General features: G+C 45.6%; 1 protein-coding gene across 2 annotated transcripts in view; it reads right to left on the bottom strand.

Moving 5' to 3' along the window:
* SGCD (sarcoglycan delta) overlaps positions 1-24,848 on the bottom strand; it is a 499,695-nt gene extending 474,847 nt beyond the window's left edge. The window contains exon 1 of one of the 2 annotated variants that reach the window (XM_074960242.1): positions 24,778-24,848. The gene's annotated coding sequence lies outside the window, so the exon portion shown is untranslated. Of the gene's footprint in view, positions 1-16,067; positions 16,275-24,777 lie in introns of those variants that run through there. The other variant, XM_074960241.1, reaches the window with a different exon arrangement.
* Positions 24,849-25,205: the final 357 nt, after the last annotated feature.

The raw sequence follows: 25,205 nt of genomic DNA on the forward strand, positions 1-25,205 counted from the left end.
AGCACTGATTTACAATGATAGACTTGTGTCACCAGGACAGGACTTTTCTCCCCCTAAGCAAGGATATGATTCAGTGAGTAATTGTTTTGTGTTGCTATAGCAGAAAGGTTTGATAGGTCTATTAGTCTCACAGTATAAGGTCATGAGGAGTTTATAAACAAAGACAACCTATTACTCAGGGAGGGATGTACAATGAAAACAAAAGGAAGGGCTTGAGCATGTCACCAGGCCTGTTACAAGGTGGATATTTACAAGTGTTGGGCGATTTTCTTTCACTGCGTTTCATTGCCAGATTTTTTATATATTTCAGATTCTTGCACTGAGAACACAGATAATCTTCTAACATTAAATTTTCTATACAATAGCGTTACAAGACCAGGCTACTGACTAAGGCTGGCATCTGAACACTGCAGTCCTTGTATTTTGTTGTAGTTTAAAGGACAAATGAATAAAGATGTAGCAAACCAAAGAAAGGTTCCCTTTCTCTCCATCCAGTAAGAATTCTTCCTTTCTGGAACTTTTAAACTCCGAAACACCTACCATCCATCATCTTTAACCATGAGATTCTGAGTCCTCCTGCCCAGTTTCACTGATGAAAATGGAGATATCCTAGTAAAGGACCTGGCAAGGAACAACTTTTCAAAAGTTTTGAGAAGTAGCATCAGGGCGATTCAACCTATGTGAGATGGAAATTAGAGTCTAATTATAACAACATGAAGGACATTTCTCTAATTTCTAGCTGGCATGGAATCAAAGAATTCATAATAAAAAAAATAACCTTTGGTCTTATCAGGGTAACAGAATGGGAAATAGTGCATGAGGTTTCTAATGATGGAATAGACTAGAACTCCTCTGAAGTCACTTCATAAAAGTTAGAAATGGAAAAGTCCTACTAGGTCATCTACTCCATCTTCCTGTCATATCAGGATGGTTCTACCATGCATTCTGAGGCTGACTTGATGCAGGGGGAGGGGAGAGCCGACTATCTGCTCCGCACGCCAAAGAAATGCGGACTCTAGGGGACAAAATGTTTCTCATTTATGGGATGGGCGTAAAAACAATGGAAGCGTGGGTGTGTAAATTTTCACCACTTCACTCCTCACAATTCGAGTCTCCAGAGTTTTATTTTTTGCAATATTTTAAGGGCCTCAGGCTATGTTTCCCTGAATAGTTCACAAAATCCACATCTAACTTGAAACCTTCCGATTTTAAACTTTTTGGGCATTCAGAATTTTGTACAGCAGTGCCCTGGGAGCCACCTGAGGCAGTTTTGATATATAGGGAAAAGACAGGAAGGGTTAAAATGCCACACACAAACTTACATTTATAATACTCTCTCTCACACACACACACAGTTACGAAGGGACAGAAACTGTGAGGGACACAAGCACTCTCGCTCCACCTCCAGAAGCTTTATAGATTCATAGATTCCAAGACCAGACCATTGTGATCATCTGGTCTGACCTCTGCATAACACAGGCCAGATTACTTCCTTGCTGAAGCTGCAAGTGAGGACAGCAGCTGGTAGATATTTCCAGCGAGTAGGATACAGCAGAGGTCCAGATCACAGTCTCCCATCTCTGTAAGAATGCTCTCACATAGAACAACTAGGGTCTGGAGATGCAAGAGACCCAGATGACAGGAATTCTGAACACTCAATACAAGCAGAGACTCTCCCCCAACCAGAGACTTTACTGTCCTGCACTTGGCAATGCAAGTGGCTCAGCAGTCCAGAGGCAGTCACTGAAGGCATCTCCTCCACTACATTTCCAATAGCAGGTTCCTCCTTTGGCCATGTTACTGGTCCTACCATTGCAAGCTCCTTTTCCCCTACAACTTTCAGAGAGTCTTGCATACTCTGCTGCCGAGGTATGCTAAAGATGTAAGGTTCAGCCAAAAAATCTGACATTTTTTAGCTGATGAATATCTTTGGCTTCTGTAAAGGTGTCTTCTTCCCTATGAACAAACTCAAACATAAAGGAATGACAAATGCCCTTACTGTACATTCCAATATTGAGAACAGTCCTCCTACACAGAAACTCTTAATTCACTAAATCACATAAAAAAACGCTACTGTTCTTTACAATGCTTCTACCCAGGATCCTTTTTCCAGGTATTTGACTGAACACATACAGCTTCACGCTGCAGTCAATTAAAAGGACATTGCCAAGGATGCTGGCACTCCGCAAACAGTGGTCTTGGTTTCGTATTTAAGCCCATACTTTATACAAAGCAGATGAAAGTTTTTAAAATAGAATATGCATGGCTACCAATAAACTCAGGCACAGAATCTATCTTTAATATGCTGTCACTTAGATACCAAAGTAAAGGCTCCTTAGGAAAAGAGATGGGATAGACAGAGATGTCAGTAGAATACCCTGTGCGTGTGCTAGTTTTAGAATTTGATGCACTTCCGTCTCGCAAAATCTATTTGCCTCAGTTTGTCCTGGGGGGGGGGGGAGGGATTATGGGTAAGTAAAATATCATTCAATTTTCACCACCATCTTCCTCACCAATTTAAGAAACAGTGTTAGTTGAGAAACGTACAGGCCAACAGCGTATGCCTGATACTTACATGAACATCTCACGTAAACCCGTGCTTTCCACAAACCAGCCATTTAGTATCTGGGTCCCCACAAATGCCCATGTTCAAAAGAGCTAGGCCCAGGGTACTGCAGAGAGCAGGGATTTGCTTTTCTGAAGAGCTGAAGCTGCCACCTTGAGAGAGAAAGCTGGTGCTGGATCAAAGGTGCCAGCCAGAGAGACAGAATGGCCTGTGGTTGAGAGCAGAGAGGCATCAAAGGCGGAAGAGACACAGCCAGCATGTATGTAATCAACACCCCACAGGACTCATCTACCCTCCACTCCATACAACCTCATTGTCAGCGTATCTCTGGAGTAATGGGCAGGGGGAACACAATCCTTCTTCCAGCCACCAAAAGCCAATCCCAAAATCCACTTCAGGCTGTTTACGGAGATCAGATAACCCAATCGAAGGACGGGAAGAAATCAATAGATTAATCTGACAACTTCAAGGAACTCTGCACCTATCCACCAGCTTCACACCCCCAAGCTATCACCTCCGTCCCCCAAACGCACCCCCAAGCAACTACACCCCCAGCCTGTCATGCCCTCCCAGAATTGCACCCCAAGCTGGAAGAATTAATTGCAGGAAAGGTTTATGGCCCCAAAGGATAAAAAAACCTACCCTCGTTAAAGGGCGACATTTGACTGGTATTACCCTCACTACTAATCAACATCTGTTTTGTTGTATGCCTTGCACAAGGGGACCCTACTCCACAACTGGGATCTCTGGGGACTATCACAATACAAAGAAATATTATTTGTCTGTCTATCTATTTCACCATTAGCAAGAGAATACAAAGACAACATCATCGTGAAGATAAGAACTTATGATGAGGCTAGCATCATGGCAAGTCAAAAGCTTCTATAAGAGATGATCCCACACAATTCTCTCTCACAATATGACCCAGGAAGACCAATAACTTATTTCAACATCTGAGAAAGGACCTTCTGGAGGAATTTGTCCTTTTAGCTTAAAAAAAAAATCTCATCAGACTTCATACCTTTGTTATTGCTCTCTGGGCATGAAACCTAAACACACAGCCTTCCTTTGCTGAGTTCTTACTCAGACAACAAGATGTAAATCTTTAGTATATACTGCAGTCATGAATACATACCATGATGGGTTTGGATTAAGGTATTCTGTTGTTTCCAACTCAAACAACTAACAGCCTGTAACATTCTCCACATGTTTACCTTAGAATATTTTAATATATTAATACAAAATGGATTTTTTTAAAATCCCTTGTCAGAAGTAAGAGCATTACAATGAAACAAGGAAGTGTAATTGGTAATAATGCTTCAACACACTCATCTCTAAACTCTGCTAACTTCCACAAAAGGCCTTCCAAAAATGTATCCATCTAAGATGACATCATTACCTTAGTTTTCAATACTTTTACTGTGGATGCACACATTTCCCCCCCAACCCCCCCCAACAGACTTGGAAAGCTTGTTATCTGTAACACTAAATGAAAGACTAAACCTCAAAGTGATTTTTCTGTGTGTGAAATTAAAGCGTGTAACAGCATGCTGGGCTCCAGCCTACACAAGTGATCTGGGCTATGCTTCTCATTAATAAAAACCAGACCCATTTTGGCAGATGAATCAGTCAAAAAGCTCTCTCAATGAAGATTTAAACAGAGAAAAAAAAAATCAAATGACAGATTTGTTTCTTAGACAACCAAGCCGATGCAGAAAAGTCTTGTATTCACACTTTCAGAAATGATCATCTCTTAGTAGTTAACGACTCCAAGCCTGATTCTGCTCCAACATTTCCACTGACATCAATCACTGCAGAATCAGCCCCTTCACTATTGGCTGGTTCAAATCCAGCTCCTGAATACCTGGTTCAAGTCTCCTATGTCCTCTCAAGTATCTATTTCTGGCAACATATAAAATAATAGACTAAAACAATCAATTTATCATCAAAGCATCACACTGCTGTTTGATCATCCTCCCCCCGCCCCCCACCACCACATTAATCACATTTTTGTTTCATGCAAGGCAAAGCTGCTGTAACATACCCTATTAAACAGGAACAGAGGGCAAATAGTAGATTTCCTAGTGCCTGCCTCAAAACAGCAATATAGCTAATGATTTTATACAAAATGCTAGCACGGGCTCTCTACAAATGAAATGGAAAAACAATCAAGCTATTCAGGACCATTTTGCAATCAGAGCATCAAGCCATACTATACAAGATCAGCAACCCATGCACGGTCTCAATGACATGTGGTGGAAAGTATGGTCCAGTTAAATATCGTATTAGTCGGACTTCAGAATCTAGATTTGGGGAAACAAAATATAAGCAGCAAAGTAGTTTAGAAGCTAGGGTTCTGGGAATCTGGATGACACTGGATAACTAAAATCATGGTTAAATTTTTACATGGTCCTAAGAATAGTAAGAAGAGTGAAATTCAGCCTTGAGAGCACAAGATCTATCTTACACTTACATCCCCCTTAAACCCAAAAAGTAGATCTGAAGAGGCGTGTAGACATGCATGCTAACCTTTTGCACCAGAAGCCTCTCACTTAGCATGTACAAAGAGTCTGACAGCTTAGGCAATTCAAAGACTAGAAAAACTGAAAATCTCTGTTCCACATGATTTTCAAAACTCAAGTCAAGCCTTCCATACCCAGCCTTACAGCTATACCCATTGCCGATGATTTGTCAGACACACCTGGAATAGTCTCAGATGCAGAGAGAGCTTCGGTCAGCAAAGCCATTCTTTAGATCTTACATTTGTAGCAGACCACACTGAATCTTAAAAGCTGGAATAAAAATCGTGGACTGTTGCTATGCACAGATTTGATAGACTTCAAAAAGTTACTGGAGTGGGACAAACCGTGTGAAATGCTTTTATCAGGAAGTGAGGCAAGCAGCAATCCAGTGGCTCAAAAAAAGAAAAGAAAAAAAAAAAGCAGCTCTCATTTAATTAGCTCTTTGCCAAGTGTCAGCAAGGCTGTAGGAAATGTCCAATGGTGGTTCCTCATTTGTGATCCCAACAGCTATAGCTCCATTCCTGACAAAAACAGCTCATTATCCAGCAGAGATGAACCCTCCTCAGGAGAGAGGTGTTTCTGCCGCCGTTAATAGCATCAGTTCAATACGATAGCTCCCACTGCCTGCTTCTAGCAGAGTACATCTGATATGTGAAGGTGATATAGGAAGCTTGTGCACTGGGATAGAGCTGGCCGCACATCCAGGCTAGAAGCAGTGATATAGATTGGTTTCTAACAATGCAACAGAACTAGTGTTATCTGCAGACAGAAGTCAAACCTAAGAACAAATCCCAGTTTTTTTTTGTTTTGTTTTTTTAAAGGGGACGGACAGTGGAAAACAGTAGGAGACAGGAACTGTGTCTGTAGCCCAAATTAGTATTTATGAAGCCCTAGGGAATGATACCCACTGCTGAACAATCCTTGACAAAGTGGCAATCTTTAGACCTGGCTCCCAGACGCTTCCAGAGAGCACACTGTTTGCACTAAGATCGGAATGTACTAGATTGTGCCAAGCTGGCAAGTTTCTCCTAAAGGGGAGCCCCCAGAAGAGTTTTAGTCCCCTCACCATCATCCTTTGCAATTTCTCCCATCAAACCCTAAAGTACACTTTCATTTATTTATAAAATATTACACTATCCATCCACAACCTTTGATCAAAGAGTGGCAAGAATTTGCCCCTGGCCCCATCTAAAAATGGTTATCATCACTCTCTGACATCTCCTCGTGGATTTCTAGCTATCAGCTCAACTGATAAAATAGAGCTCTTAATATTTCTCACAAGGCATCCCCACACATATACACACACCTCCTTTCACAGTTACCATGGACAGCACCATCATCCTGCCCGCAGACCTCTCTCTAACCCTGCATGTGAGGACCATGCAGGGGCTTCCAGGTGAAGGTGATTGGGGCTCAGCAGAAGGGTCTGGATGTGGAGATCTCAGCAGGGGGGTCTGTGTGCTGGGAGAGTGGGGCTTGGTGGGGTGGGAGTCTGGGTGCAGCTAGTTGGTGGTCAGTACTGTGGGGGTGTGGATGTGGGGGCATCAGAGTGGGGGTGGGGCATCAGAGTGGGGGTTTGAGTGCAAGGAGCTCAATGAGGGGTGGTCTAGATGCAGGGGTGGAGGTCCAGAGACAAGGGGTCTGGGTGCTGGTGTGTTCTAGATGAAGGGGTTGAGGTTCAGTGCGGTGGGGTTCGGGTATGGAGGGCTAGGAGGGTTCTGGATGTACCAGGTGAGGCTTGGCAAGGGTATCTGGGTATGGGAGGTCCTGATGCATGGGGGCTGGGCGGATGGGAGAGCAGCTCCCCATACAGTGACCCCTCCCCCCCACAACTGTGGAGCTGTGGGGGCAGGAAGCAGGGGAGGATGCTGAGCTCCCTGCAGCTGGAGGAGGTTTCTGGGGGTGGGTCTGACACAGACCCAGCCACTGCTTGCAGGAGAAGAGGAAGTTCCATCCTCTCCTGCTTCCAGCCCAGCCAGGACTAGCAGCTGAGCCCAGTTCAGGGTGGGGTGTCCCCAGCCCCACGGTGATTTACCGCTCTGCCGGCTGCTCCGGGTGCCTGAAACGATGTACCTGCACTGCTAGGGAGTGGTGTATGACTGCTCTTGTAGCTTCCCTTTGCTTCCCTGTCAGAAAGTCATTTTTCTGCGGGGAAGCAATGAAATCTGCAGGGGACATGAATTCTGTGCATGTGCAGTGGCACAGAATACCCCCAGGAGTAGTACTATCTACACCATGCCTGACAGACGTTTGTCTAACCTGTTCTTAAAAACCTCCAATGACAGAGATTCCACAACCTTCGGTTTTTCCGTATTTCTGCATTCAGTGATATGGGGGAGCTAAGAAAGTATATCTCACTGCACACGCATAAATTTTACTCTCGTAATCAAGTACTTTGTCAACTGTTCCATAAGTAAAAAAAAATTAAGGGACTCTCCAAAACATACAAGGCCAGATCTTCACCTGGTGTGAACTGGCAGATCCACTGAGATCAAATGAACTACAGTGATTTTTGCCAGCTAAGGATATGGTCTGTAGTGCAATAATGCAGGCTGCTCATTTTTTGTACTTCAAATAATTCAACTGAATCTTAAAAACAAAAACAAAAACAACCACAGATTATTCTATGTGTGTGCAGTGAAGCTTCAGTCACTAAAGGCAGAATCCTGCAGCTCTGATTCACTCAGCACTCTGTTGGCTCCCGTGGGAGCTTCGCTTAAGTATATCACCTATGATTTGGCACCAGTCTTTTTTGTTTCAACTCTCTGCACCGCCATCCCAGTGGCCCATTAGCCTGCACAGTGAGGCAGTGCATTTTGATCAGGAAGTGATATAAAGGAGAACGTCTTTAGAGACTAGCTTTAAAAACAGAAACAATTCGACCTGTAAAGGTTGCCTTGGGGTGCCCCTACCATGATGCTAATCTGGGTGACATGGACCTTGCTGCTGGAGCTCTCTGGTGCCCAGCCATGTCTACTAAGCAATCCACTCTCCCTCACCTGAGTGATACAAGCGCTACGAGGAGTAATGCAGCTGCCATGAAGCAGGTGGGCACAGAGTTACCTCGCTTGGACCACCATGAGGGATCCCTACTACCTAGGCTGGCACCAGGAAAGGCTTTATCTTATCTAAGGCTTTATCTACCCAGTCATTTTGCCCTGATTCCAGCCATCGGCAGCCAATCACTAGGTTAGCTGCACTGGTGCAAACAGCAGCTTAGCCTGTCTACAGTAAGTGTATGTGCCGGAACAACTTCCCTGGCTGCTGGTCAATAGGGACCGTAATCAAGACAAATCCCCAGCATACTTTGCGCCACAGCACAGTGTTAACAGTACAGTTAAAAAACACTGACTGTCATATATTCAAAGGAGTAACCACAATGCAGTGTGTTGGTGATGTGTCCTCCATAAATGGACTGGCAAAACAGCACATTGTAATTTCACATCCTAAAGTTTATTCTAGACTGACAATACCAGGTGCTAAGAATTCATCACTGTACCCTGCACTGCTCCCATTTTCAATATTTGTGTAAACATTTAGACTGCCCAATATGACACACCCCATCGCCTCCAGGGACAGAGTCACCAGCATGAATGCAATGCATCAAAGATGCACATTTCAAAACCTTCACATTGTTAGCGGAACTGACATGGCTTATTGTTAGTGCTCAGTTGATGATCCATGCCAGCATGCTTTGAGGTTGCATCAAAGGGAAGCAGGGAAGCATCAAAGTGTACAAAATTTAGATACACTTCCACTGTCTCTAAGCTTCCTTGAAACACCATCGCATAGCCTGGAGGAGGTGTGTCTGAAAAGGCAGTGGTACACTGAGTAATACAGAAGCAATCTTTTTCATCTTCTCATCCAATACTCTAAAATGCGACCACATAACACCGCTTTATAAATGTGCTGGAATCACTGCGCTCTACAAGATCTCACCGTGGCAGATCTTGCAGTCGCATAGAATATCTTTGGGGACCACACTGTATTAAACCTATGAATGGTTTACATCCAATGGTGTTCTACTCCATGGGTGAGGGTTACTACAGCTCCTGTTGGAATGAAAAAACTGTGGGTAGTGATTAAGGTGAATCACTGAGACTAAACAACTCTGGAGAGGTACTGTCACCGGAATGATTCGTGTATATGGGTTCAAGCTGGGTTTTGAGACTCGGAGACAATGAAAGGGCTTTTGGTGAGGATGAACTTGAACTGACAAATGGCCTGCTTTCGGATCCAGCAAACAGATAGGACCTTCTGTCCAAGGTGGGGCCCCAGCCCTAGCCTAAGGGTCGGAATGATTTTGACTAAATAGTACCCCATAAGACTGATGGGTGACCTCTGGTAAGGAACTTGTGTGTAGGAACTTTTATTGTTTTTATGTTTTCTCGGTAATGCTCTTGCCTTAAGAATAAACGTGCTTACTTAGAAATGTGCTTGCTGGCAGTATACTGTTCGTGGCCCTTGGAGAGGAAGCAAAGGCACTGGCCTTTAGGTAGACTTGCTTGCAAGGGATAGCATAGTGTAAGGCACAGAGCTGTGTAGCCTTAAAACCCCCAGGTCAGAAGGGAGTGGGACAAGGGTCCCTACCCAGAAACAGGTGACAGCAAGGACCTGAGACCTGACTGGGAACTTCCTTAGTGGATCACAGAAGGGAGGATACAGGTGCAGTAACTTCAACTGTGATACTTGCAATATGAGATTCACAAACATACACATACGTACAGGAAACTTGTAATGGTCACTTGCTGATTAGATGGGATGCGTCACTGAGATTTTCCAAGGTTTTCTTATTATTCAGGGATCAGCTATTCTGCTCTCTGGTCTAGCATCAGTGCTTGGGAAAAGGTAATGACCCTCAATGCTTTAAATTCACTGAAAAGCAGGAGCCTCACCTTTCAAAGGATATAAATCATTGGTTTCCAGCTAGCTCTCCCAAAACTCAATGAAATTATATCAGAAACCAAGAGAGAAAAAGTCAAGACTGACATCAGAACAGTGATTTTGAGCCTGATCCTGGGTAGTCAATTGAATTCTTTCAGCTGATTACTAATAGGGGCTGGCCCAGGCCCACCAAGGTTTCATACCTTAAGATCTGCCAGAGCTAGAAACAAAGGACCAAATTCTTTGCTGGTGTAAATTGGTGCAGCCTCATTGCATAGAGTTGCACCAGTTTATACTAGGCAGAAACTTTTGCCCAAATACTTCGTCCTATTTGGAAGCTGTGATTCCCACTGGTTCCTAAAACATCCGACCATTATTAGTGCCTGGGATTTATTATCATGATTTTTTGCATTAGTCCCAAATTGAGCAAATCGCAAACTTTAGATCAGATTAATTTTAAATCCCTGATAAAGTGTCATATAGTTAAAATGTATAGTCCTGTCTAAAAAACAGTGAAAAATATCAAACTTAAAACAGCCTTTACTGCATAAGCATCTACCATTAAATTTTCGAACAAGAGCAGACATTTTCAGAACCACCTGTCCCATCAGAATCCGTGACAGGGAGACATGTTATTAGCTGCATATAGTTTTGAAAAGTTATGGGGTTAAATGCCAAAAGTTGCTGTGTATTCATTCTGAATACAAAAATTCAACCACTTTCAATTATATGGTAAATCAAAGACTGTCAAACAATGCCTAAAGTAATATGGTGTCAGAACCTTCTACTGAAGCATCAGTATAGCCTGTCAATTACTGTTTTGACAATCACACATTAAGCATTTCTTAATGCTTAACTCAGGCCTACTTGGACTTCTTGCTCTTTCCTGTTCTAGCTGCTGATGGTCCACAATGTGAGAGGACTCAAACAGAAATGCACTTCCTCCGGCAGTCAAAGAAAAATTAATTCAGATGGTGGTGGTAACACACAAGCTTTCAGGCAAAGATAATTCCCATTTCAAGTGTATCTACTGGATTTAAAGAAATCAGATGAAGGGGCCTGAACTTCCCACACATGAAATAAAGTACTCCTGAGGAAGTTTTGCACCCCCTGTGCATCCGTAGAATTCATGTCCCCATGCATACTTCTTTGCTTCCCCGCAGAAAATGAAAAGGAAGCAAAGGGAAGCCACTGGGGGGTGAGGTCTGGGGACGCCCAGGTGCGTTGTTTGCGGGGAGCACTACCCCCGAAACAGAGGCAAGGCATGTGGAGCACACAGGATCACATACCACTGCTCTCCCCCACCCTGCATTTCTGTGAGCGCAGAGCTGCCCAGCTGAAGGAGGATGATGCTCAACTCGCTGAGTCTGCGGCTGGACACTGCCTCCTGGGTCCTAGTGCCGGTCGTGCTACCATCCTGTGTGCTGAGAGTCATCCTGTTTTCTGTATAACAATGAGTCCCCGTGGTGGGGCAGGGCAAGAGGGGGCAGAGGAAAAGTGGGTGGGGTGGTGGGAAGATGCAGTGGGATAGGGCAGGGGGAGGGGGACATAGGAGTGAGGGGAGGGGAAGGGAATAGGGGCAGGGGACAGTGGGGAGAGGATGGAGCAGTGGGGGAGAGGAAGAGAAGGGGATAGGGGAATCGGGAGCCCGGCATGCGGCACCCACAAGTTAGCAGCAGCTGGGGCTCCCCCATTAAGCAGGCCCACTGAACCCCCACCAGGACGAGCCCCGCCCCAACGAGCCCCAGCCAGCTACACCTGAACCCTCATGCCGAGCTCCCTACACCTAGACCCCCTGCTGAGCCCCAACCACCTTCATCTGGACCCCCCCCAGAGTTCAACTGCCCCTGCACCCAGAACTCCCCAACAAGCCCCTGTGCATCCAGATCCCACACTGAGCCGCCCACACCCAGACTGCCCCGCAGAGAACCCCTTCACCCCACCCTTGGATCCCTCCACACTGAGCCCCTCCACACTTGTATCCTGCAGGGCTGAGCCTGCCTGCCCGTATCTGGTGCACCTGGCGTGCAGGGGTAGGGCCCTGGGGTGTTTCTGGGGCAGGCCCAGCACTTGCGCTGTGTCAGGGTCAGTTGCAGCCTCACTGCAGAGTCCCTGTCCCGGGACGGGGGGACTACAGGGTGATCTCCCACCTCCATGCAGCCAGTGGCCTGTGCTCCCCACTGCCATGCTGGAGTGTCCACATGTATTTATTGACAAATAAAATTTGCAGAATTTTAAAATATTGTGCACAGAATTTTAATTTCTTTGGCGCAGAATTCCCTCGGGAGTAATAAAGGCAGAAGTAGATGGCTTGGAAAGTAATCTTCCCCTAAAAAACTTCAATGCCAGATGTGTGTCCCAGAGGTTTTATCAATGCACATTAGTCCCTAATATATTTCTTCCATAGTCATCAAAACAGTTCGATTAAATATCAGTATCTTCTCAGATTAGCCCAGCATAGAGTTACCATTTACCGATAAATCAGGATTAAAGTCACTTCAAAGTAACAAAAGAATGCATTACGATTTCAAAGAAGAATGACAAGACAGACGACAACAAAATAACCTTATGCAGCATATAACAAGCTTTCAGTTAAGTATGTGCTATACTGATTTTTAAGGGCAATTAGGCGAGTTTTTATTTAGTTATAATTGGGTTTTGTTGATGCACAGAGAACATTTTGAGATGTATCAGCTCACGAGAAAGAGAGGACAAGGTCCCATCACATGCTATAGATATATAAAGGCATCTCCATATACAGAACCTTCCTCTTTCCGAGGGTCAGGCACAACCGTCTGCGCCACTGCGTACAATACGCTCTCTCTCCCCATCAAGCAACTTTTAATGCACCCCCTTTATAACTTGTCTTATAAAGGATCTGTGCATGTGCATTGTATCAACATACACCATGGTCACTAGAGCACTATAGGTATGTTATAAGGAAAGCAAACATTGTCTAACTGTAAACACCTGAACCAAAAAAAAACACCGATTGCCTGAAAGCTTGTAGGATTTATCTCTTGCTCTATTCTGATGTATTGAGATTTTCTAAATCACCAAGGGAAGTTACACGCCTGCATCCCTGTACCAGAGCAGACTCACTCCTACCTCCCCTGTAGCCCACAAAATGCTGGGAGACCAATCTTCTAGTACAACACCTCATGCAATTTGTTTACAGTGTTCTTTTCCACTGCCTTTATACATCATGTAGCTTCATCCCACCAGTAACACGGAGCCATCAGCTCCTAAGGCAAGGAAGGGAGCGCTCCCTCATGGCTCTGGCTTTAAAAGCCAACCTCCCCTCACTCCTTTGCACTGCCTTCCTGAGTCCTTTGCACTGAGTTAGTTAGCCTTTTAACTCTCTCCAGCCCATCCCAATCTATCAGCTGTCCCGCTCCCCTTGAAAGTCAGGGAACCTAACTGCTCTTTGGGCCTTTGACAAATCTCTCCCCATTTTATCAGCTCTACACATTGTAACACTGAGTTCTTGTTGGCAAAACAAGAAAATTGTCATGGTAACATTTTCCCCCAAAACAATTTTTTTTAACAAAGGAAGTGTTTGCAAACAACATAGAAATTAATAACAGTTGCAAATGGAATACATTAATACTATCATATCCATGATTCTTAAGACTGAACAGTAAAAATTGCTGGAAGCTACAAATAGCAAGTGTGAATAAAGTCAAACTCTTTTTATATTCCACGGTGAGAATTTTTAAGAACTTAAGACAAAACCCATTTTCCAATGGCAAACAGATCTGCTCTAATCAAAGAGTTTAGAAATGAAGCTGTTTTTATAATGTATTTCTGACAGATGATTCTCCTTTACGACCCCAATCTTGATTCTACTGAGCCAAAATGACACCTCTTATCTCTCTGAAGTCAGTATAATTTTGCCTCTACTAGCACTCAAAATAAAGCTCTTTCTAAGCAAGGCGGCTAGAAATATGGGACCAGATATTCATTTGGTGTAAAGCAGGGAAGCTCCATTGAAGTTAATGGAGCTATACCAGTTTACACCAACTGAATATATAGGGTCCTTTACAGAACATGCTCCTCTAGTGCAGGACATGTGAGCACATTTCTATGCTTACCTGTATATCACATCACAGAACAAGCATGCCTGCTAGCATGCATATCTAGTTCAGTAAGCTATTCGTGGCTAACCTACACTGCCCAAATACGGCTCAGAATTGCTCATTTTTCCTTTCAATGAGACACCACGTAGGTGCTGATTTAGTGGTTCATTTATCAAACCTTGCCCAATACTAAGCAATTCATTTGATTTAATCTGGACAATTCAATTTGAACCCTTCCCCCCGGCCCCTGAAAAAAATCTGAGATGCCATCCCATGTGAATGGGTGTGTTTTCAACAGCTGACTTAACAGAATACACCTGACTGAAGGGTGTGAGGGGCTTCATAGCCACATGATTATAGTATTTGAGCTTTTTTTACCTTTTAGATCTTAATTTCATTTGTAAATTCAAAATAAAGGCACTTCAGTGGTCATTCTTACTGCTACAGATTCAAGAGTATCTGCTAGAATAGCAGTTGCACTTTCAGAAAAGTCACCAAAAAATTATTAAGTGTCGTATCAATGCAACCAACAAGCTCTTGAAGTTCTGTGGTTCATGATTCAAAGTCCACTATTCTCCCTAGACCTATTGGATACATTTTTGGGATAGGAGGGGGGCAAAAACACACATTACATTTATAAGACACCAATCTGCAATCTTCTATTGTTCCATCTAAATGGTGTCTCAGCAGCCCTGAACTTCATATCATCCTTGCAAAAACAATTAAAGTGATTCAACAGGGAGTTTGCTGTTTCGCAGCACAGCTTCAGGACAATGACATCTGGACAGCACACAGTCTAGCACAAGCCAATCGGAAGGGAAAGCCTACATCTCCTTGTCCATTCAAGATACTACATAAAAGCAGTGGCAGGTGTCAATCAGGAACCCTTTTCCCCCCGCCAAGGAAGGCAGAATGATCAGTTGCCAAAACACCACCTGTTGGTCCCAGCCAAGCCACCCAGAACCATTACTTCATCCTTCCAAGAGCTGTGCAGGGGCTGGAATAACCAGAGCCGTGCGTCCCTTGCTGTGTGTCAAGGTACAAGAGTCTTCCCAATGGCAGTGACTTCAGCCCCACCCCTGACTCTCATCACCTGCTGCCAACTCTCTGTCTCTCTCTGACACTCACACACACACTTTTAATCGTCAGCCGGCATGACCTGCCTTTAATGGGTTCCGCTCTGCAGTCTACTTCTCTCCTGCACGGTTTCCACTGATCACTAGCAGAGAGCCCCTGGTGTAGAGCACAGGGCGTACTCAACCTTTCCAGGCGACCGTCCCCCCTCAGGAGTCTGATTTGTCCTGCGCACCCCCAAGTTTCACCTCCTTTAAAAGACGACTTGCTTACAAAATCCGACATAAAAGTACAAAAGTGCCACAGCCACACTAGGACTGGACCGTTGTGGACTTTCTCATCTTTACCACGGAATTATGAAATACATGTTTGTGTTTGCATTTCAGTCTATAACAGAGAGAGCGGTATAAACAAGTCAGTGTCTGTACGGAATTTTAGTCCGTCCCGACTTGGCTAGCGCTTTGTAGGTCGCCTGTTGTAAAGCCAGGCAGAGACCCAGAGCAGCTGCTGTCCCCGCTGGAAGATCCCCGGGGCAGAGCCACTGCCCCAGCCCTGTACTGGCAGAGCCCCCGCCCCGAGGCCACGCCTGAGGGGCGGCCGGGGGAAGCCTGCGAGGCAGCAGCCCCGGGGAAAGCCGGGCTGAGCGCTGCGGGGAGGAACCCCGCTCCGCTCCGCGGGCGCGCCAGGGGAAGCGGCTCCGCTGCCGAGCCCACCCGCCGGGAGCGACTTTGCCCACGAGCCTCCCTCCAGGCAGCACCCTCGGGCGCGGAGCCTCCCCCCCGGGGTGGGAGCTGCAGCAGCTCGCCGGGGGGCGCCCGTGGGGGAGGCGGCGGCAAAGCCAACGCCGGGCGGGCACAAACTTCCCGGAGCGCCCAAGCCAGGCGGCGGGCCGGCCCGGGGAGCCGCCCGCCCCGCCACCCGCGGGCCCCGCGCGGTACTCACCCCGGGGACCGGCCCCGCTCGGCGGGACGCCCAGGCTCACGCGCTCCGGCCGGCGACCGCAGCTAAGTCCATGGGGACGGAGCGGGGGAGACGCAGCCAGCGCCGGTAGGAGATCATGCCGGGGGCAGCACCGGGCTGCTCCCGAGCCGCGAGCCGGGGCAGGCGCCTATAGCCCGAGCATCCTCCCCGGGGCGCCCATGCAGCCGGCTCCTACTCGCGCTCCGGCCGGCGGGGCGCGGGGCTCCGCCCGAGCGGGTGGCTCTGGGGTGCACGCATGGGGTGGGGCCGGGGTTCCCGCTCTCTCCTGGCCACTGAGCCCCCCCTCGCTGCCGGGCCGCCCCCCTCCTGCTCCTCCTGCTGCTGCTGCTGCTGCTCTCTGCCCGCCTGGGGCGCTGGCTGGCCGGGCTCCTGGCAAACACTGGGAGGGAAGGCGCTGGGCTGGCTGCAAGCAGCAGCAGCGCCCACGTGCCGGCTCCTGCTGCGCGTGTGTGTGTGTGTGTGTGTGTGTGTGTGCCCGCCCGCCCGCGTGAGCCAGCTGGACTGGGGGGGGGACCGCCAGGACGCTCCCCCTGCAGCTCCAGGAAGCCCGGGTTGCAAAGCTCTTCGCAGAGCAGAGGGTGGAGCCGCTGGCGCTTGGCCCCGCTGCGCCCTGCGGGAGCGAGTTGCTGCCGCCGCTGCCTGGCTCTTGCAAAAAGGGGCTCGGTGCCTTTCCCCACCCCCTCGCCCATTCGCCTCACGCCCACCCGCGCCAAAGGGTGGCGGAAGGGACCAGCCTTCCTCGGAGGCGGAGGGGGAAAGCGGGGCTCCCTGACTCAGTTGCTTGGTCTCTTTTCAAATCTGGCCCTGGGAGGTGCGTTTAACTCAAAGAGGCCCTGGCTGGGAATCAGGCTGCCGGCTTCAGGCAGGGGGCCTGCAGAAGGTGATGGGAGGCTGGTTCTCCCTTGCAAATAGATAACGTTCTGGTGTGAAGACCCCCGCTACGAACCCCCTAGGGGATCTAGCTTCAAATGTCCCTCCTAGTCAAAGGCGCTCAAGAGGGAGGTCCCAAGAAGAAGGAGGCTGGAGAGGCTGGGGCCCTGGACTGAGGTTCAGGAGACTTGTTCTCAGCTCAGCCAGAGACTTCCTGGGTGATGTTGGGAAAATCCTGTTCCTCTGCCCCCTTCCTGCAAAATGGGGGAGGGGGGGGATAGGTGCCTGAAGGGTTGGGAAGACAAATTGCTAATGGTTTTTAAGAGGCACTCAGTCTCTGCTACTACAGTGCTAGCCATGTAAGTACCAGGATAAAAAGCAAAGCTGACAACATGGGCCTTTCAATTTTAATATGGGGGGGCAGGTGGAAACATTGATTTCCACCTAAAGAAAAGTCAGCAATTTTCCATTAGATGCAAAAATCTTGTTTTCTACTAGCTAAAAGCTGGTGCATTTCCTAAGACAATAGAAAAAGTGTATTACTTTAGCTCTGATCTTTAGCTCCAAACATTTAAATACCATGCAAAACACACTAAAGAATTATTTTACTTGCCAAGAGATTTTAACCTTATATCCACAGTCAAAGTGTAAACTCTCCTCTCATTTTCTCCTCAGAGAAATATTAACTCTAAAGCCTAGGCCCCAGTACAACCCAGGAGTCCTCATTCCAGTGCAAGTCAATGAAAGGTTTGGCTAACCCAAGACTGGGGGATAAGTACCCCCAGCTGAAGCCACTGAAATATTATTACACTGGGAAAATGTAAGAAACAAAATGCTCCGCTGAAGACATGATACTTGTTAGATCATCTTTATGCTTCCCCTCCCCCCAAGATAGGAAGGTTTGTTTGTTTTGAAGAGTGGGAGCTTGCAACAAAAAAAGGATATACAAATAAAAGGGATTGTTTCACCCCTCCATTTAATCCAGCAAACAGCTGCCACTGTAACTGGGAGACAGAGACATCCATTTGGGGCACAGAAATTGCACCTTACAAATGTTGATCAGGAATTCTTAGGGAAGCTTTGTTTTTGATTTAAATGCTGCCCTTATGGTCAGTAGACCTCACAGTCACAAAATGGAGACCAAAGGATGAGGGGAAATTAAAGGGCGAAATCTACCCGATTAACTAAATCCTGCTCTTTTCCTTTCCCAATACACGCACACACTGTGAAGCGTAGTGGTATCCCTGGATGCAAATACTACAGCTGTTAGGATCTGATCCAACTCCCATTAGAGTCAATAGGAGTCTTTCCTTTGATTTCAGTGGGAATTGTTTAGGAGCCTTGTAACATTTTGGGGACCACCCTGATCAGGTCCTGTCGGCAGCTGCCCTGTAACTTTTTGTCACGGGCCTTATTGCCCCTCACCCTAGTTGAGTAATGCCTCTAATCCACTACATAGTGAGCCCAAATCCTTCATTCCTTGCACACCCAACATTCCTGTTGGCATCAATGAATGCTCTGGCTTTGCAAGAAATGTAGGCAAGGTCCTTTACCGTTAATTCAGGCATGAATCCCCTGTCCTACTCCTAGTTCTGTGTTAACCTGAAGTTTGTTCAGCTTCATGGTAGTGTCACATACAGAAATTTCTGCATGGCCAATCTGGAGAATTCTGACATTTTCATAAATATTTGCTAGTTCCTCCCTCCCCTATGAGGGCAACAACAACAAAAAGCATTTCTGCACAACACTAGAGGACCAATATTTCTGCTGGCATACTTTCACTAACCTCCATGAAGTTATGCCAGCAAAGAATGTAATCCTGGAGTTTTTGGATTTCCCTCTTAGTTGCTTGTGAGTTCTCTCTGAGCTCTCCATAACTTGTCCCTGTCTCTTGCTGATCATGCCACTAAACTCTGGATTTAGCAGGTTGGCTTGCTTGGGGTTTTTTTTTTTATTCAGATTAGTTATTCAGAAATGCAATTGCTGCATGGAATGAGAGCAAATAAATGTCAATCCTGAGTGATGAAAAATCCTGACCCTCTGTACATGTTTAGTTAAAAACCGGTCTTAAATGTCACCAATTTTTCCAATGAGGAATAAAGGGGAAAACGAACGAATACAACAGGCAAGCTAAAATGAAAATGACACGCATTTCCCAAATCCAGCAATCACGTCCCCCAAATGTAATATTAATCCAGATGAGCTGTGGGACTTAACCTCCATCCCAAAAGTTGTGTGAGCTCCAGTTACATTTTAACTGTGCCATATAACCGCACAAATGCCATGCAGCCATAATAAACATTGTTTAAAGTTCTGGATCAGTGACAGCAGCTGGCGCTACCAACCCCAGGTGAGTCAATGTCCTGGTTAACACAAACTGTTGTGCTGTGTTTACTTAGTAAGATGTATTAGGATGTTAAATTGTCCTGTATTTTGCTGCTGCTAAAGCTACCAGCTAACCACAGACCAGCTTTGGTGCAGAAGCAGAAGAAACATTGGGGCAGGCTTTCCAAACTAACAAAGAGATGCTAACTTTGCTGTTAAGAGATAACCTCCCTCTTTCCCCTGCCTTTGGAAGTGGACATTTGAAGAAAACTTCCCCTATTTCTATTTCAGTATTGCCAAACCCAAACACTCAGAAATCATGACTTCGGACCACATAAAGAGTGTGACAGGAGAGTGCTCTCCCATTGACATAATTACTTTACCTCCATGAGAGGCGGAAGCTGTGTTGGTGAGAGAGCTTCTCCCATTGACATGGCACCAGTGTGGACAGTGCTTTGGTTAATGTAATTTATGTCGCTCGGGGGGTGTCTTTTTCACACCCCTGAGCGACGTAAGTTACATTGACTTAAGCAGTAGTGTAGACCAGCACTGTGAAACAGATGTCCAGCTTAAATAAAAGTAACCCAGTAAATTACTGTACCCCATAAAGGTACACTACTTAAAGAAGCACATGTGGGGAGTCCTTCCTGCCAACTCATGATCAGCAAAACAAGTCAGAAAATTTGTCCCCATTCCAAACAACTTCCGCTTCCACTTCTAGGCCATTAAACCCCCCACACTATGGTCAAGAACATCATTCTCCCCATCTTTTTTCATGCCATCTTGGACCTATATTGCTTGCTTTAAATGGTTATTCAGGCATCTCAGAGATAGTATTGATCTATGCGCTCAAGTGGAATTGATTATTCAGCATGCCACCATTAAAATATCCTCTCATTGCCTAAGCCTTGCTTCCACATACTGGAATGCTCTTTTGTCAACAGCTTGTAGTCAGAAATTGCAAGATTAAATCTGTGCTAAACAGGAACAGGTCAGGCCTCATGGAAATGCTTTGAATTAGATTTTGGGATCTAGCCACAAAGCTGCAAGGGTGCATATCTGAGTGTGTATGTAGCAATTTGCTTCCACAAAGAGGAAAAAAAAACAAATTAAATTGTCTTCTGTCACTTCCAGCTTGCTCAGCAGAGAAAGATACATGAACATCAACTGTAGCCATTTGAATTAAGCAATGTGGTTTATTGGGGAAGAAAGCAACTATTATACAGAAAATTTAGACAACCATTTATGACAACCGTAGCAGCAGCTCTGCATTGCCTGCTCAGGTTTCCCTTTGTTTTACATCAACCCCCGGCACCTAACAAGGCAGTGCTAACCTTCTTATGATCTTCTGGACTTCTAAGGATACAGTTACCCCTTCAATTCCCTTTCTTTTTCATACCTACTAATGCAGTGTTTAAGATCAGACGTAGAGGACAGCATACAGATTTCAATTTTCACAGCGCTTGTGTAACAGAATACTCCCCTGTATTTACACCCTGCACACCCTGAAATAATCTTTCAACAAGGTATGCCTTGAAAACCCATAATTTGCTGGTCAGCATTGTCCTAATAAAATATGTGTGGCAACATTGTATGTACAGATTTCCTTGTATGATATTATTAACATATGTTCTACCGCCCTGCCCAGGCAGAAGTCAGATCTGTCCTAGGCAAAGGAAGGAATGTGTGCTTGCCTTAAGTTGCATTTAAGCAGTAAAAAGAGTCATCAAGCAGGGAGAGAAAACAAAGGAAGTTCAAACAGCTGGAAGAAAACAGCCGGGAACATCCTTCACATAGACCCTTTGTCTCCTGGGTTTCAGCTGGAAATGTTTTTCAAGACAGGGAACTGAAACTATAAAAAGGAGGGACAAACAATGTAAGGCTCCTCATCCCTCCATCCACCTCATTCTCTGCACCTGAGAAGACACGAGGAAACAGCTGTTAGACTCTAGGGGAGGGGTCCTGACCTGAAGAGTTTGGTCAGTAATTTGCTGGAGCATGTGATGAGAAAGTTTGTTTTGCAACTAAGTTAGTTTCTTAAGTCAATACTAGTGAGGATTTTATCTTTATTTTTCTTGTAACCATGTCTGACCCTTATGGATCATTACTTATACTCACTTAAAATCTCTCCTTCTAGTTAGCAAACTTGTTTTACTGTTTCAGAGTAACAGCCGTGTTAGTCTATATTCGCAAAAAGAAAAGGAGTACTAGTGGCACCTTAGAGACTAACCAATTTATTTGAGCATAAGCTTTCGTGAGCTACAGCTCACTTCATCAGATGCATGTTATCTGATCCAGGGTTTTTTAAGTTGAAGTGTCTGGGTAACTATTTAAGGTAATAAGCTATTATATGATTCTCTTAAAGGAATTGTGGACTTAATATATTTGTACTGTCCAGGAGAGGGCTGGGCAGTACAAGACATACATTTCTGGGGGAAGATCCAGGACTAAGGGTGTTTTGGGGTCACCCTGAAGAATAACCAAGGCTGGTGAGAATAAGGCTGTAGCTGGTAAGCTGCAATTACATGCAGACTCTCAGTGTGTGACCGGCATGCTGAAAGGCATGTTTGTGAGCAACCCAGCTAGGAGCTACTAGTGCAAGGCATTGTAACGCGCCCAAGGTTGTAGGGCAGGGGTGACACAGCCCTCCACTAGTCTGGATTGTGCCCGGGTATGTCACTGCTTTGTATTTTGAATTCTGCCACTCTCAACTTTAGACTCAATATGAAAAACATTTCTACAGTCACACCAGGCTAATTCCTATCCACCTGGTTCCTGGGTGTAATCCCACTGAAGTCAATGGGACTATTTGTAGGCATAAAATGAGCAGGATTTAGTCCATTGTGGATGACCCTAGAATTTAGCTTCTGTTTAAAGAATTATCCAATTGCTTTGTCACTGGTAAGGACTTATTTCCAATAAGAATGTGAAAAATCACATTTTTTCATCTTGAATCTCCACTTCTCATGCAATTTCATCTACCTTTTCCCTTGCTTTCAAGGGCTAGATAGTCTTTAGGCTTTGCTCTCAGTATTTTTGTATTATGAGAGTGCCTAGAGGAGAGGTTCTCAACCTGTGGTCCGTGGACCACCAAGGGTCCATGAGCTCCATTCAGGTGGTGCATGGATAGTCCCCTCTAAGGTGCACATCTGGGTGGCCGCACACAAGACAATGAAGGGCCACCCACCTAATTAGTGGAGCCACGCATAAGTGGCTCCACTAATTACATGCCTGGACCCTGGAGAAGATGCACATGTAAGGTGAGGTGGTTGCCTTGGAGGGAATATGGGGTAGGTGGGAGGAGGCAGTCGGGGGAATTTGGGACGTGCAGGGCTGCGGTGGCCAGAGAAAGAGGTGACTTTCCCCAGCTCCAGGGCTGCGGCTTCTGGGGAGAGACCCCCCCTCCTTCCCAGCCCCAGCTCGGGGGCTGCTGCAGCGGGGGAGAGAGGGGACATCCATCGCATTAGAAAGGTAAGAGACTGATATTAAAATAGGAGTTGTGTGCTTTTATTTGTAGAACAAAAAACATTTTAAAGTTGTGTATATATATATATAGCACTTTTATCCAAAGCACTTTACAATAGTTATCTAACAGTACAAGCAACACTTGGAAAGATCAAGTGGTCCGCCCAGACCTCAGCAATTTTCAAGTTGTCGGTGGAAAAAAAAACATTTGAGAACCACTGGCCTAGAGGTCCCAACCAAGATCAGGGCCCTGTTGTGCTGTGGACAGGTACGTTCAGTAAAAGACAGCCTCTGCCCCAAAGAGCTTACGATCTAACCAGAAAGGCTAGACACACAAAGGACTATTGTCCCCATTTTACAGAGAGGGAACTGAGGCACAGAGAAATTAAGTGACTTGCCCAAGGTTATACAAGGAGTTTGTGGCAGAACCAGGAACAAATCCCAGATCTCCTGAATTCCAGCTCTGTACTATAAGTAACTACAAGACCATCCTTTCTACAAAACCACCGTTGCTTGATGAGTAACATGATATATGACAGCACATCCTAGGAAAAGCCCAAGGAAGGCTGTGTGACTCAGTCACGTTTCCTCCCCTGGTCCCCTTTTCCTCTGGGGCCGGAGTAAGTTATTGCAACCCTTGAAAGGGTGCAGCTTATTTCCCTGCTCTGACAGCAAGTGGGTGGAGTGTGGCAGGGGACGTGGCCAAGGCTCCACCCACTCTCCACTCCTCTTTGTCCCTCCCCACCCACTTGGTCACAGTGGACGTATTCTGATGTATCCAAAGATCAGGAGCTGCACTAGGCACCAGATCTGGATCTCAGTAGGCCAGGCAAGGGGGAAATATGAGGTGCCTTATTTCACTGCTCAACCAAGTGTAAAGATGCACAATTTAACCCCATGTTAGATGAGTTTCAATCCTAGTCCCATTGACGTAATGACAGCTTTGCCATCAACTTCAACATGAACAGAAACTGGCTTTTTCTGTCTGTCAGAGCAAGGGTACAGATCCATGTAATTCTTTTCGTTTCCATGGTTTGCTGTTTCTCTTTGTCTTCCTTTCTGCTAGAATTCACTGTCCTTACGTTTTTTTGCTAGGAAGAGCATGTGCATGAGCCACACATGTGCGCGCACACAGTACCCAGCTTTTTTTCTGTAACAGCATTCTTTCCATTATCTCTGTCTGTCTATAGTTATTAATACACAGAGTCTGGCTTTTACAAAGATGACTGCATGTTCACCTTTCTCTGCTTCTCCACACAACACACACACTATTTCCTGAACTGTACAAGTCATAGAGTCTAAGGAACCACCAGCTCATCTCATCTGACCTGTATATCACAGGCCACCAACAGCGTGTGCATGCTAAACCCAAACAACCAAAATTAGACTAAAGTGTTTCAGCCCACGAAAGACTAAACTGTTATGTGCCACAGGGAGAGAAAATGGACCAAGGGGCACTGATGCCTGAGGCCCCCACCATGGCAGGGAAATTATTAAGTGAGATATACCCACATAATCCTGGCAAGTGACCTGCACCCCATGCTGCAGAGGAAGGCGAAAAAACCCAAAGGTCACAAGTCTCAGCTGTACAAAGAATTCAGATCTTTGACAGTCCACTATTATAAGCTTCCAGAAACTTTGTTTGCTGGCCCTGTGTCTTGAGGGTGTAAGTGCAAGAGATTTCTTGTCTATTGTACACAGCAGATTTGCCTTCTGTGGCTGCTTGTGTATTTTTCAAATGCTCCCTGAAACAAGGCAAAACCGGGGCCTCTTTCTAACAGAGGCACATATTCCTCTGTTGTCTCTGATTCAGCTGCAATTGCCCCTAAATTACACTGATTTCCATTAACTGGTCATTCCACAAGCTGGTTTCATGAAGACAAACAGAGAGCTACTGTTTATAATTCCAAACTCGCAGTCTTGTTCCAGTTATCATTTGCCTACCAGTTGCCAAGGCAAACTTCACACTTTTTTTTTTTAAATCACATTAAAAAGATCATCTGTTTCTTACCTTTAGAAGCAGACTTCCTCTACAACTCTCAACTACTTTTACTTTGCTGGGAGTCAGCAAAGTATTTTTAGCTTGCCACATGGATGCCATATATGGGGAGCAGCCCCTCCTTACTATTACTCAGCTGCCTAACATAACAGCAGGACACCTGCTGTTGGTGAGTCATGTTTTGTGTGCTGCAAGAAGTGTGTATATATAGGTCCAAAGTGTGGTTTTAAAAAAAACAAACAAACAGAATGACAACTGCTTATTTCACTCCACTTTCTTTGTACTGTTTAGATCTTCTTCTAATGTAACAATTTTCTAATAAAAAGTGAATCAGATCTATGCAAAAAAGGAAAAAAGCCTGATTATATGTAAACATACATACACAATAAAGAGACCTATTCCCCTATAAGCCTTACTCCAAGTACTACGCAGAAGAAATT

The sequence above is a fragment of the Natator depressus genome, chromosome 8 (assembly GCF_965152275.1).
Source record: "Natator depressus isolate rNatDep1 chromosome 8, rNatDep2.hap1, whole genome shotgun sequence".
Lineage (NCBI taxonomy): Eukaryota > Metazoa > Chordata > Testudines > Cheloniidae > Natator > Natator depressus.